General features: G+C 37.0%; 1 protein-coding gene across 1 annotated transcript in view; it reads left to right on the plus strand.

Annotated features, from left to right (window-relative positions):
- Window positions 1–13,219, plus strand: part of LOC105917418 — a 138,055-nt gene that overhangs the window by 37,115 nt on the left and 87,721 nt on the right. The window contains exon 3 of the mRNA XM_036127874.1: window positions 6,482–6,626. The gene's annotated coding sequence lies outside the window, so the exon portion shown is untranslated. The remainder of the gene's footprint in view (window positions 1–6,481; window positions 6,627–13,219) is intronic.

Raw genomic sequence — 13,219 nt, forward strand, 5'->3', positions numbered from 1 at the left:
CTGCCTTTTGCTGGGCCAGTGCTTAAAAATCTGTCTATTTTCATTTGCATTACCTGCACATCTGCTGTATGTTCTTTTGTTCTGAAGAATCTAGTGTATTTGCAGATGAGTTATTAGCTTAATTATCAAACCATATCAAAACAAAGTAAGCCTGACAATAGCTGTGATTAGGTGCTTGTTTACTGAATACTGATTGGTCGGTTACTGACGAGCCTCCAAAATTGATTGAGAGCTTCCATTCATGTGTTTTTTTGTTTTTTTTTTTTACTATTAACTGAATGAGACTAGGGATGCACCGATATGAAAATTTTGGCCGATATCGATATCCGATATTTATATTGCTGTGGTGTCCAAGAACCAATATTTACCGGTATGTGTATATACTGTGTATATATATATGTGTGTATGTATATATGTGTGTGTGTGTGTGTGTATATATATATATATATATATATATATATATATATATATATATATATATATATATATATATATATATATATATATATATATATATATATCGCGTCCCTCCTGTCAGGTGTTTTCCCCCAGTCCCTAAAAACAGCAATTATCAAACCACTGCTGAAAAAGAACAATTTAGACAAACTTCTACTCCAGAACTACAGGCCCATCTCAAACCTCCCCTTTATCAGTAAGATTATTGAAAAAGTTGTATTTCAACAATTAAACACCTTCTTAACAACGACCAGCCGCTTTGATGGTTTCCAGTCAGGTTTCCGTGCTCACCACAGTACAGAGACCGCCCTTATCAAGGTTTTTAATGACATCCATATAAATACAGACTGTGGAAGAACCACCGTGCTGGTACTATTGGACCTCAGTGCAGCATTTGATACTGTTGATCACTCCATTCTGTTAGAGCGCCTGGAGAACTGGGTCGGCCTTTCTGGTACAGCTCTCCACTGGTTTAAATCTTACTTAAAGGACAGGGACTTTTTTGTATCAGTAGGTAACTTTACATCGAAGATTACAAAAATCACATGTGGGGTTCCCCAAGGGTCCATCCTGGGTCCCCTCCTCTTCAATATCTACATGCTCCCTCTAGCCCAGATAATAAAAAATAACAACATCAGCTACCATAACTATGCAGACGACACACAGCTCTACATCACCATGTCACCAGGTGACTATGAACCAATTCAAGCACTGAGTAAATGCCTAGAAGAAATCAATGCATGGATGTGTCAAAATTTTCTCCAATTGAATAAAAACAAAACAGAAGTAATAATATTTGGACCAATAGAGGAGAGATCAAAAGTTAGCACACAGCTTCAGTCGCTTCAGCTAAAAACCACTGATCAGGCCCGAAATCTGGGAGTAGTGATGGACTCAGACCTGAACCTCCAAAAGCATCTAAAGACAATTACAAGGTCGGCTTTCTATCACCTGAAGAACATTTCTAGGATTAAAGGACTGATGTCTCAGCAGGATCTGGAAAAACTAATCCATGCGTTTATTTTTAGTAGAATTGATTACTGCAACAGTGTTTTTACAGGTCTGCCTAAAAAGTGGATCAGACAGCTGCAGCTGATCCAGAACGCTGCTGCCCGCGTTCTCACTAAGACTAAGAAAGTAGAGCACATAACCCCCGTTCTAAAGTCCTTACACTGGCTCCCTGTATCTCAGAGAATAGACTTTAAAATACTTCTGTTAGTCTATAAATCTCTAAATGGCTTAGCACCTAAATACATCACAGACTTGTTATCAGCGTATAAACCCTCCAGACCACTCAGGTCTTCTGACTCCAGCCTACTCTGCATACCTAGAACCAGAACTAAACAAGGAGAAGCAGCATTTAGTTCCTATGCTCCACTTATCTGGAACAAACTTCCAGAAAACTGTAAAAGTGCAGAAAGCCTGAGTTCCTTTAAATCAAGATTAAAAACACATTTGTTTAGAATTGCCTTTGAATGTTCAAGTTAAAATGTTTTACTGTTTTCAAATGTTCTTTTTTGTTTCTACACTATCCCTACTTGCTTTTATTCTGTTTTATTTTCCAATATTTTAATCATGTAAAGCACTTTGCATTGTCTCTGTACTGAATTGTGCTATATAAATAAATTTGCCTTGCCTTGCCTTGCCTATATATATATATATATATATATATATATATATATATATATATATATATATATATATATATATATATATATATCTATATCTGTGACATGTGGTAGGGTTCATAGCTGGTGAGGCACTGACGTCATCAGAGTCAGATTTACAAATATATACACTCTACAGAGTAGACTCGTTGCAAAGTGCTGAAGGAGACTGAATGAGCCAAATCAATTCACCAAGAGACATGAAAAAAAATATTGATTCTTTGATGAAAAAAATACAACTAAATTATTTGTCATTTGACTGGTAACAGTTTATGAGTTATGGTGGATTTCTGCTTTTATAACACATTCTAAAAATATATAACACACATTACGCACATTTCATTACAAAAACAAAACATGAATAATTATCACTGTCTTACCTCTACTTATAAATTAAGTCCATGCGGCGCTCTTTCTGAACAAAAATATCATCATTTTCTGGTAAAAGTTCTCTTTATCTTCTTCAGATTTAAAAGTCTCTCAGTCTCAGTGGAGCTCACTGCCAGGGAGGAAAGCCTTCCTTGATCAGTCTTGTTCCAGCTGTATGTTTAGAGTCTTTTTAGTGCTTTACTTGTTTAGCAAAACTCACTAATAATACATCCATAACTTGCTGTGACTCTACTATTTGGGGATCAGAGCGGTGCTCCTTGAGCGCCCCCTGCCTAGAGACCAAGGAACTGCAGGCCTCTCCTACAACCAGTTCTTTGCTCTTTATGATCACCCAGCACCACGAAAACATGTTATCTGCACACAGTTTGATGACCAAAACACAATTCGTAATCCACATATATTAAATTGTGGAAAATCAGTTCATAACTGTTTGAACAATTGAATTTATGATCTAGAGACAGGAAGACGCATTCACGGAATGGAAGCCAGCGCAGTTAACATGGGATTGCGCAATCCCAGGGGAGGCCAAGCTCGCTGCGGCCTCACCGGCTTCGCTATCAAGCGCAAGCAAGGATTTACATAAAAAATAGCGAAAAGTCTGCGATTTTAAAGAAAATATGATAAAAATGAGGAAATTGGATAAAAAAAATAACTTTTATTACAAATGACTGAGTGAATCACAATTTATATTATGTCATCATCATTATATATTTTCTTTCTTTCCATGATGACAAGTGATGACATTGCATCTCTGTGTCATTTAAAAAACACAATCTTGGCTGTAATGTATTACTGTCTCTGTCAATGACTAACATTGGCCAATGCTGATGTTTATGCCGACATATATTGTGCATCCCTAAATGAGACCATATTGTTTCACATCAGATGGGACGGCGTCACTGTCTCTAAGCTACTCTTATAACTGAATTTAATAGTTATGAATCTGATTGTGTATTTGTGCATAACTGGAAGTGAGCTGAACAAGTTATTCCGACAATTTGTTGTGATTTGGCATTACATTTAAAAGAACTGTATTGAATGGCTGGTAATACAGTCTCATTGCGCCTATAAGGCCTGCTCTACGTCAGAGACTCGGTCGTTATTCTTACTGATGGGATGCTTATGAATCTGTCTGACACTATCGCTTCACTACTGATGCACAACTCTGAACATGTCAGCTCCTTTCAAATTCATCCCCGTCTGCCGGTGTTTAATTTGTTATACAGAGCAAAAAATAAATAAAAACAACTATGCTGAGTCATCCTTTTAATTAACTTCCACATTCACTTATGCCTCATTCACACCGATTCGTCTGCCAACCTAAAGCTTGTCATTCTGAAAGCGTCCTGTCATCAGAGTCCAGGAGGTTAGAGAAAAGTGTCATAATTTGTTCTGCAGATAATACTGACGGTATTTTCCAGTCAGAGGGGCCAGTGTCTGCCAACACTCTGTGAAAGAGACTGAATGTGAAGCGAACTGGCATTCAGTGTTTGGCCTCCCTCATGTAAGTCATATTATTAACCAGTTCAATGGGCTGGTTAATGACACAGAGACCTATTACACTCATGTCTGCAAACTGAAGCAACATGTTGCCGCTGCCAGGAAACTTGCCCGTCACAAGTTTTCTTAGAGGAATGGGTTAGTTTGTTTCTGCAAAGGGGGAAAAAAATGAATAAAGTCACAGGGATACCAAACTAAAACTTTAGTTTGTTCTTCCTGTAATTGTGCAAAACTAACTTTGCACAAAAATTCTATGCATACAGTTCTATTGACATTTTACTTACAAGTTTTAATTACTGTATAATATGTTGAACACAAATTATTCTGTTTAATGTGAATCAGCTTTTTAAACAGATTTGGCCACATGATGGTCCAGAGACATACAAGGAATTCACCAATCCTCCATTTTATTTTAACTTTGAAAATAAGCATTTAAAGGCATTCAGTGTGTAACTATGAAGACTTTATTGGGCCACACATGAAAAAAAATGTATTTCATTATTGCACTTGTGGTTTTATTGGTTCCAAAGGTTGAGAATATATATATTTTCATAAAAACTTAAGCAGAAGGTGAAAGGTTCTGTCAACCATATCATTTTAATGTTATTTTATTTGTGTGTGTGTTTGCAAAGCTGCTGAGGTTTTGATGGCTCACAAAGTGATTTTTATATGTGGGCAGATGCAGGTGCACAAACAGTAGGTAAACAATATAACTAGCACCACCACTAACTTGAGAAAGTTTTCTATTGCTTTTGTGCATCTGCAGTAAATGTTGAGTTAGCTATTGTCCTTGCTTTGTGCATAACTGTACTACATCTGATCCTGCCCAGGAATTGGGAGGATTTGTTTTAGTTTGACAATAATAAAATTTAGGGCTGGACAATTAATCGCATTTGCAACATAATCACAATTTAAAAAGAAATATAACTTCCGCAGAGGTCTGCAATTTTTGGCTACATAACAATTAATATATCAAACGCGTCGTTTAGGTGTCGGTAATATGTGTAAAGTGGGTTTGCCTCCACTTGGAAGGGAAGAGAGTTACAGCAGTGAGATAATCGAATTGTATTACTTGTTTTAGAGTTTATATAATCATACTTTTTACCAGAAAGTTTCAGGAAAGTAGTGGTCAAACTGTTTAATACATAGACTTGTTTGTTTCACTTTATGTTCAACAATAATTGACGTCCAACTCAATTAAAAGGTATTTTCTTAAAAGCTGTTCTCTTAAATAATATTCTGAATAGTAAAAACAGTCAAATTTCTTGCTTTAAATAGTTCTTGTTTACAAACATCTTTACCTATAGGCCATTTTTGTTGTTAATGCAGAGAAAAGTCAAAATGAAATCGCAATTATGGTTGAAATATATCACAATTTGGATTTTTGGCAAAATCGCACAGCTGTAATAAAAATAGTGCAAGAACCCCCAACTATTATTGGGTCTGCAGGTTTAAAATCCAGAACAACAGACAAAGATTTCCTAGTTTGCCAGCAGTCTAAGGCAGATAGAGGAAACTGTCTAACAGTGAATCGTTGTTTCTCTGAGAATTTAATGCCAAATATGCGTCTTTATTTAGTTTTCCCCCCTCGGTTTGTACATTTAGCTTTTTCCGCCCGATTATGGAGGGACCATGGACTGTATGCAAAATAAGTTAATATTAATCACATCAAAATCTAATAATAAGAAACAGTTTGGAGTTGTTAGAGAAAAAAGAATAAGCAGACAACCGCTGTGTGTTAATAAAGAAGCATAAAATCCACTTAGGATTTCTAAACTCCTCATTCATCTTTCCATCAATCATTTAACTTAAAACAAAGCACAACTTTGTCTTTTAGCAAAGCAATTTTCCAAGTTTTATAATAATTTGATTCAAGTGTACGATGAGTACTTGTCCAGCTTTGTTATTTAAGAGTTGAGGTTTCTTCCTGCAGAAACGAAGGCTTTCTTAAGAGCATGCACACATTTCCCCCCCCTAAAAGCATAACCATGAAGTAGCTTTTAGAAAAAGCACTTTTCCTTAAAGTCCATGGGAACATCTTACCCCGGGGCAGTTGAGTCTAAATGTCTTTTTGCAAAAGACTGTTATCATGCTGATGCTGCTTTATACTGCTTTCACAGTAAAAAGAGATTGAAAGTGCAAAAGTAACGAGCGGTAAAGGTCTTGGCCACCTTTTAAACGTGAAAAGTGAATTACCATGCTCGTAGAAGAACAACAGGACTATCCAAAAAGAAGTCCTGCAGAATAATAGCCTTGAGTAATACACCATAAGTCAAGTTGATATGTTTTTGGAGGAATTGACCTCGCCCTAAATGCTGCGCGGTATAAAAATCTCCTCAGCTGCTCTCAATTTGCTGTAAATTTTATTGTGGTTTTCTTGCCATTTACAATTTGTCGGGGCCGTTTTAAAAAACTGTATCTTTCACAATGGCGGTGATTTATCACGTCAGGCTCATTTTTAATCCCAGGTGACTGAAGCATCTGTCAGGATGACTGAATGTCGATAGAGCGGTACAGCAGCGGGAGGAGGAAGAGGAGGGATCCGGTCAGGACTGATGACTTGGAGACGGCCAAAGTGGCGTCTAGTCACGATAAACATCGCTCAGCACTGAGGTTTGTGTGTGTGGAAAGCACAAGGACATGTAAATTTAATATATTGCATATATAGTTACTCATTCTTCTATCTAAGGGTAATATTGCCTCTTAATGTGTTTTTAGAAACTAAGATATGAAACAAAAACTAAACGAGGAGGAATCAGTGTTGGCAAAAACGACGTCCATCCTTATATTTAACATGAATTAAAAGAATAAGGAGCAGCAATGTGCTTGTAATCAAATATGTCTATGAACTAATTAGGATTAATGAAGGGGCTCTCTGTAAAAACAGATGTTTTGGTATTTTGCTGCTCTACAGCACTTGAATGTGTGAGTAACAAAATGCAGAGGGGGGACAAACAAGCAATTACCCCATCAGTTTGGGACGCTGCCTCATTCGTTTTGTTGTTATTCCCATCAACATTAAATTCAGTCACTGGCCACTTTATTAAATAAACCTCACCAGTACTAAGCTGGACTCCCTTTTTTTTTGTTAGACCATCTTTAATCGTTATCTTTAATCATTAGTGGACTGAAAAAGATGTCGGACACATTGCTCAGAGATCTTGCACTGCAAAAAGGGAACTAAAAGTAAGTAAAATATTCTTAAAATTTTTATATTTTTCCTTGATTTGAGCAGCTAAATAACACTATTTGCCAATGGAATGAGAATTTCCTACCCCTAAAATAAGATAATTAGACATCCTGCGCTTGAAATAAGATGATGGAGATGAATTGTTCTTATTTTAAGTTCAAAAATCCTATTCTATTGGCAAATAGTCTGATTTATCAGCTCAAATCAATGAAAAATACACTCTTTTCAAGAGGATTTGAGCTACAATTAGTTCCCTTTTTGCAGTGTGGTCCATTTTATGTCTCCGGTTTCGCCGCACTCCGAAGACGCTGGTGTCTAGAGCAGACCCGGCGGCATGGGCGGGCATTGGGGGGCCGTGCCCGCCCTGTGAGACAGCTGTGCCCGCCCTGGACTGGAAGCTGTCTTTTTTTCTTTTTTTTTTACCTCGGAGTGGCCATCGTCCTTTTAGTACTATCTTTGATGTGCCAATCATACAATTTAACCAATCAAATCAACGACTGACTGCAGCATGCTAGCCAATCACAGCTGGAGTGGGGCGGGACACTGAGTCATAGCCTTAAGTGGCCGCCGGCCGCCGCAGTTCGGTTGTGGTCACCGTTGGTGTCGGTAGAGCGGGATGAAAATTTGGTCTGATTACCAAACAATTACAAGAAGTGACAACGAAACAGAGAGCGAGCTGGAAGGAGCGTTATTAATTTCTGTTTGAAATGCCAGCACTGAAGTCTAAACTGGAGTAAACATTAACGCTAGGAGGGTTAGCTAGACAGCTAGCAGGGTTAGCATGGACAGCTACGAGCACAAGCTGTTCTGCTCCTTGTTTTCATAGCTGCTGTAATTACAGAACCTGTTCTAGTCAGAATTGTTCCTTCAGTCAGTGTTCAGCCTGACACCAGTGCTCATGTTTATTAGCGTGTAGCTTATGCTGGACTTTTAACTTAAGACACAGCGCTACAGGTTACCCCATCTCACTGTTAGTTTCCAGTAAGCCAAACCAGCATAAAACCTGCCCAACTTAAAATAAAAAAAACAAGCCCAAATCTCAAACTCTCTCATGTTAAAAGCACAGAACTATTAAACACATAAGAACATGCCATTAGCACACAACTGCGGCGAAGCAAAGAAAAAAACTGCGCATATGGGCTCCAAAGCAAATGTACAATCAGACAACCAAATAACACACAAGATCTCTTTAACAATCAGGATATATCAACCGGAAAAAAATAAGTTAGAAATAGCTTCCCAACTTGAGCTGTAAATCTACCTCAATATAAGCGTAATTTCTCTCAGTATAGCTCAATTAAACATTTCTCTTACACGCAGTCATGAAATATTTTTAAGTTGATAAGTAGAACTAAACCCCTCTTGGGCGTTTACACTGACGAAACACTTGATTAACCATTATTCTTTTCTTGTTTTATTATAACAATATTGTTCATTATAACTATTATTCATTGATTATGTCAGATTATATATATATATATATATATATATATATATATATATATATATATATATATATATATATATATATATATATATATATATATATATATTAGGGCTGGGCAACGATTAAAATATTTAATCGCGATTAATCGCCCTGATTAATCGCGATTAATCGCGATTAATCGCATTGTATTTACAAACTCCAAGAATGAATTCAAAAGTAGTGTAAAGAGCACTTTTATTTTAATGTTCTGCTGCCATATGAACAAAAGTGTTGTAACATTTGTAGCACTTATTTTATACTGGATATTTTCAACCCATCTATTGAATTTAGTGCACTAGTTGATCTTTTCTTCATAAGAGAACAAGCACTGCAGCCAAAATATGGCCTTTTTTGACCTGCTGTATATTAGCCAGTCCCTAAGCTTGATGTATCATGAAACTGTTGACCTTTTGGGTTTTGTGGTTTTTATTTTATTATTACAATTTAATAATAATAATAATAATAATAATAATAATAATAATGTTATGTTCAGTGTTTTTTCGCTAATCCACCTCTTATATATTTCAATCCTTATATAATTTTGTCTGTGTTGTGTGCACCTGCCTGTTGCTTTAATCCTATAAATTTCCCTGTCGTGGGATAAAAAAAGGATTAGCTAATGTTATCTTATCTTAAATAACACTTTTTAATATATGTACTGGGTTCTTTCAAGGTCTTAATTACATGTTATGTGTGGGCTCCAGTAACATCCATCCATCCATCCACTGATCTACCTGGATGTTCTGGAGGACTGAATCGCCTCAGTCAGAGACGTCAGTCTGTGGGTCTGTCGGGGCAATGACAGAAGTTTCGTCTCCTCTCTCCGTTTCTGGGGCTCGACGTTTTCATGTTTTTTCACGTGCTTAGATAAATTTGTTGTGTTTCCACTTAAATGAACCGGCTTTTTACAAAACATACAGCTTGATTTCATTTACGGTATTAAAATAAAGCCGAACGGTGCTACTTCCTCTGTTCATGTTTTTTCGCTGCTGCGTTCTCTCTCAGCTGTTTGTGTATTAAGTTTGTGTGAGAGCTGAGTGCGCGGGCCAGGCTGAGCCTGCGTGCTGATTGGCTGGCGCCGCTGAGCCATGTACGAGAGGGGAGGGGGAGCGGGAGAGTGCTGCCGTGACAGCGCCCTGCAGTCAGCGCGCGTGCTGACTGACACTGACTGAAAGCATGATGTGAGCAACATGCGTTAATGCGCGATAAAATAAATATCGCCGTTAATAGTCTAATGAATTAACGCGAAATTAACGCGTTAACTTGCCCAGCCCTAATATATATATATATATATATATATATATATATTTATTTATTTATTTTATTTTTTATTTTTTATTTTTTTTTTTTTTTTAAAGTGTGCCCCCCTAAAAAAATGGAATGCCCCCCCCTGTAATTTGTTTCTGCAGCCGGGTCTGGTCTAGAGATCGTCTTCACAAATTAAAGGTGGTAAAGGAGAGAAGTCGTGGTGAAAGCATATTTCTGTCATACAAGTCGAGCACGGTAGTGGAAAGGTTATGCTGTGGGCCACGCCTTACAGTGAACAACAGAGAACTGTTTCTTTTCTGGGTTTTTACGGCACTAGCGACTCGTTTTTCCACAAAGTAGGCTGACAGGAAAGGGGGTTTGAGAGAGGAAGGAGAGCTTGGGGTAAAGGACTAATGGTGCGTTCACACCAAACGCAGTGGAGGCGGTCTAAGCGAGGGAGTTTAAGAATCTGAACTTTTCTGTCAAATTGCGTCATGGAAACTAATCATGTTGTTGTTGTTGTTGAGTCACGCGGTGAAGGAGCGCAGCGGAGACAGAACAGAAAACAGGAGATGGAAAAGTTAATGGTGACATGGGATGAAGTAAGGAACGCTCTTTACACTGCAAAAACGGAACTAAAAATAACTAAAATGTTCTTAAAATTAGTGTATTTATCCTTCATTTGAGCAGGTAAACAAGATGCTTTGCCAATGGAATAAGATTTTTGCACTTAAAACAGGAGCAACTCATCTCCATCGTCTTATTTCAAGTGCATTATCTTATTTTAGGGGTAAAAATACTCATCCTATTGGCAGATAATTTTATTTACCTGCTCAAATCAAGGACAAACGCAATAATTTCAAGAAATCTTTACTTATTTTTAGTTCTGTTTTTGCAGTGTAGTAAGGGTGTCCCAATACCAAGTACAGGTAAAGGTACTTCAGTTTAGATACTTGTCGATTCCAAGTACAGATACGGAGTACCTAATAAATAGGTACTTATAGATCACAAATAACCTCACAATATAATTGACCACTGAAAACCACTGACCATCAACGCTGATGAATTTGGTTAGAGCTTCTGTTATCTTCTCTCCTTCCACCACCTGGTATAGAGAGATACACTGCAAAAACGTAACTAAAAATAAGTAATATTTTCTTAAAATTGGTGTATCTGTGCTTGATTTGAGCAGGTAAATAATATTATCTGCCAACGGAATGAGTATTTTGACCCCTAAAATAAGATAAATAGACATCCTGCACTTGAAATAAGATGATGGAGATGAATTGTTCCTATTTTAAGTGCAAAAGTCTTATTCCATTAGCAGATCATCTTATTTACCTGCTCAAATCAAGGAAAAATACACAAATTTTAAGAAAATACTACTTATTTTTAGTTATGTTTTTGCAGTGTATCTAGACATCGAGTTGCAGCGTAACCCAGTCCAGGAGGAAATTTGGTATCGGGTCAGAGTATTGGGTTGCTTTTACGAGTACGAGTACTTGACGCTGGGTATAGGGCCCGATACCGGTATTGGTAACGGGACACCACTTCTCCTTAGAGGTTTGGGTGTCTTTTAAAGAAGCCGTTTTAGTTTGGCCCTTAAACATTCGTCCTCCCCTTGTAGCTCCAGAACTGGTCGGGTCGGGTGCCGGGATAACGTCCCCGAAGCGGGATACCGGTTTGCCTTATTTCTAGTTTGTATTTTTAATCTTTTATTTTATTATCTACTTCTTTTTGATCCACTGTATATACCTGATGCACCTTGTCCTACTTTGGAACCTTCTTCTTCTTCTTCTGTTTACTGATTACTGAGCCGATGTGACATGTGAATTTCTCCAATGTGAGATCAATAAAGCCTATCTTATCTTATCTGGACTCCCCAAACTGGGAGCATCTCTGGAGGATCTGGTCTCATCCCACAACTGTTAGATAAGTTATTTGAAGCTTGTTCCTATTTTTTTATATTTTTTTTATTTCAGCACAGTCATAAAAACACTGACACCTCCAGGCAGTGCAGCCAGAGGTGTCTTTACAAGTGACTGAATCAAAGGATGACAGAGGTTTTTCTCACAGTTTCTAAAAATCACCTTCATATTTGTTTAAATTTAAATTTTATTCACTTGTCTAATTAAAATAACCAATAAAAATCAGCATTTTAATATGATCTCAGGTGTAAATCCTCAAAACGGATCAACGTCAATGCACATTTAATGTTGTTTAATTAAAGATTGAATAGTTATTGGTGACCAAATGTGTCTTTAAATCTTGGTTTAATTCATATTCTGCTCTAAAATCAGTGATAAATAGGCCAAAGATTTTGGCCTGAAATTAAAACATGTTCAAATAACATGTATTATGATCTGATTTTCCATCATTAGTGAAACACTTGGTTATAATCTATTAATTTAAGCAACACATTGGTTTGCTTTCTCATTAATATCTGTTCAGGTTAAGCTGGTATGCTGTTCTAGCAGGATTCCAGGCTCATATCTAATGAAAACACCTGTATGGTGTTTGAATAGAACACCCTCATGGTGTACGTTCCTCAAACTGGCTTCTGTAAATGTCACAGAGCCTGTTTGGTTTTGTCTAAATGAACAAAAAAAAAAAGGATAAAGAGGAGAGAGATTTAAATTACACCACCTGTCTTCACCTTCACTATACCTCCAGGTGCTTGCATAATAGATCCTCTTCCGTAATAGTTAATACATAATGGATAATAATGGGAAAGTCATAATTAGCTTTCACGGGGGTCTTTAGTGGTTTCCGTCATTTCACTGTTGGGTTTTACAGCGCTTGGTTTGTCATTTTAAAGAGGGGAAAGTGACACTTTAAAGGTCCAGCTGGTTCTGGGTTTCCTGTGATATTTGTCCACTGAATAATTCTGGCAAATTCTACCTCTTAGACCTCATCATTTTTAAATGGTCTCTTTCAAGACATTTATTTTAACTGCATAAATTTCCTCCATAAAGTTTGCCTAAATAAAAATTGTATGGAGCTTGCTCTATGCAGTGTTGAAATAAACTTTCTAAATTAAAATGTGAGATTCAAGGTCCTAAATCTTCAGTGTCTGGTATCAGGTCCCCTTTTTGATCATCATTTTTTTACCCTAAATTCACAAAGCAAATAACACTTATTGATTGGCGGTGTAAGCACGGCCAGCAAGTTAACAAATGACTCTTTTTGTGTCACTGACCTTCTGATCACAAACAAAAGACATTTTTGTTGGAAAGCTCCATAATCAGAAGATTTTAGTTTCTAAAGGAAAAGTTTGGTCAA

The sequence above is a fragment of the Fundulus heteroclitus genome, chromosome 24 (assembly GCF_011125445.2).
Source record: "Fundulus heteroclitus isolate FHET01 chromosome 24, MU-UCD_Fhet_4.1, whole genome shotgun sequence".
Taxonomy (NCBI): Eukaryota; Metazoa; Chordata; class Actinopteri; order Cyprinodontiformes; family Fundulidae; genus Fundulus; species Fundulus heteroclitus.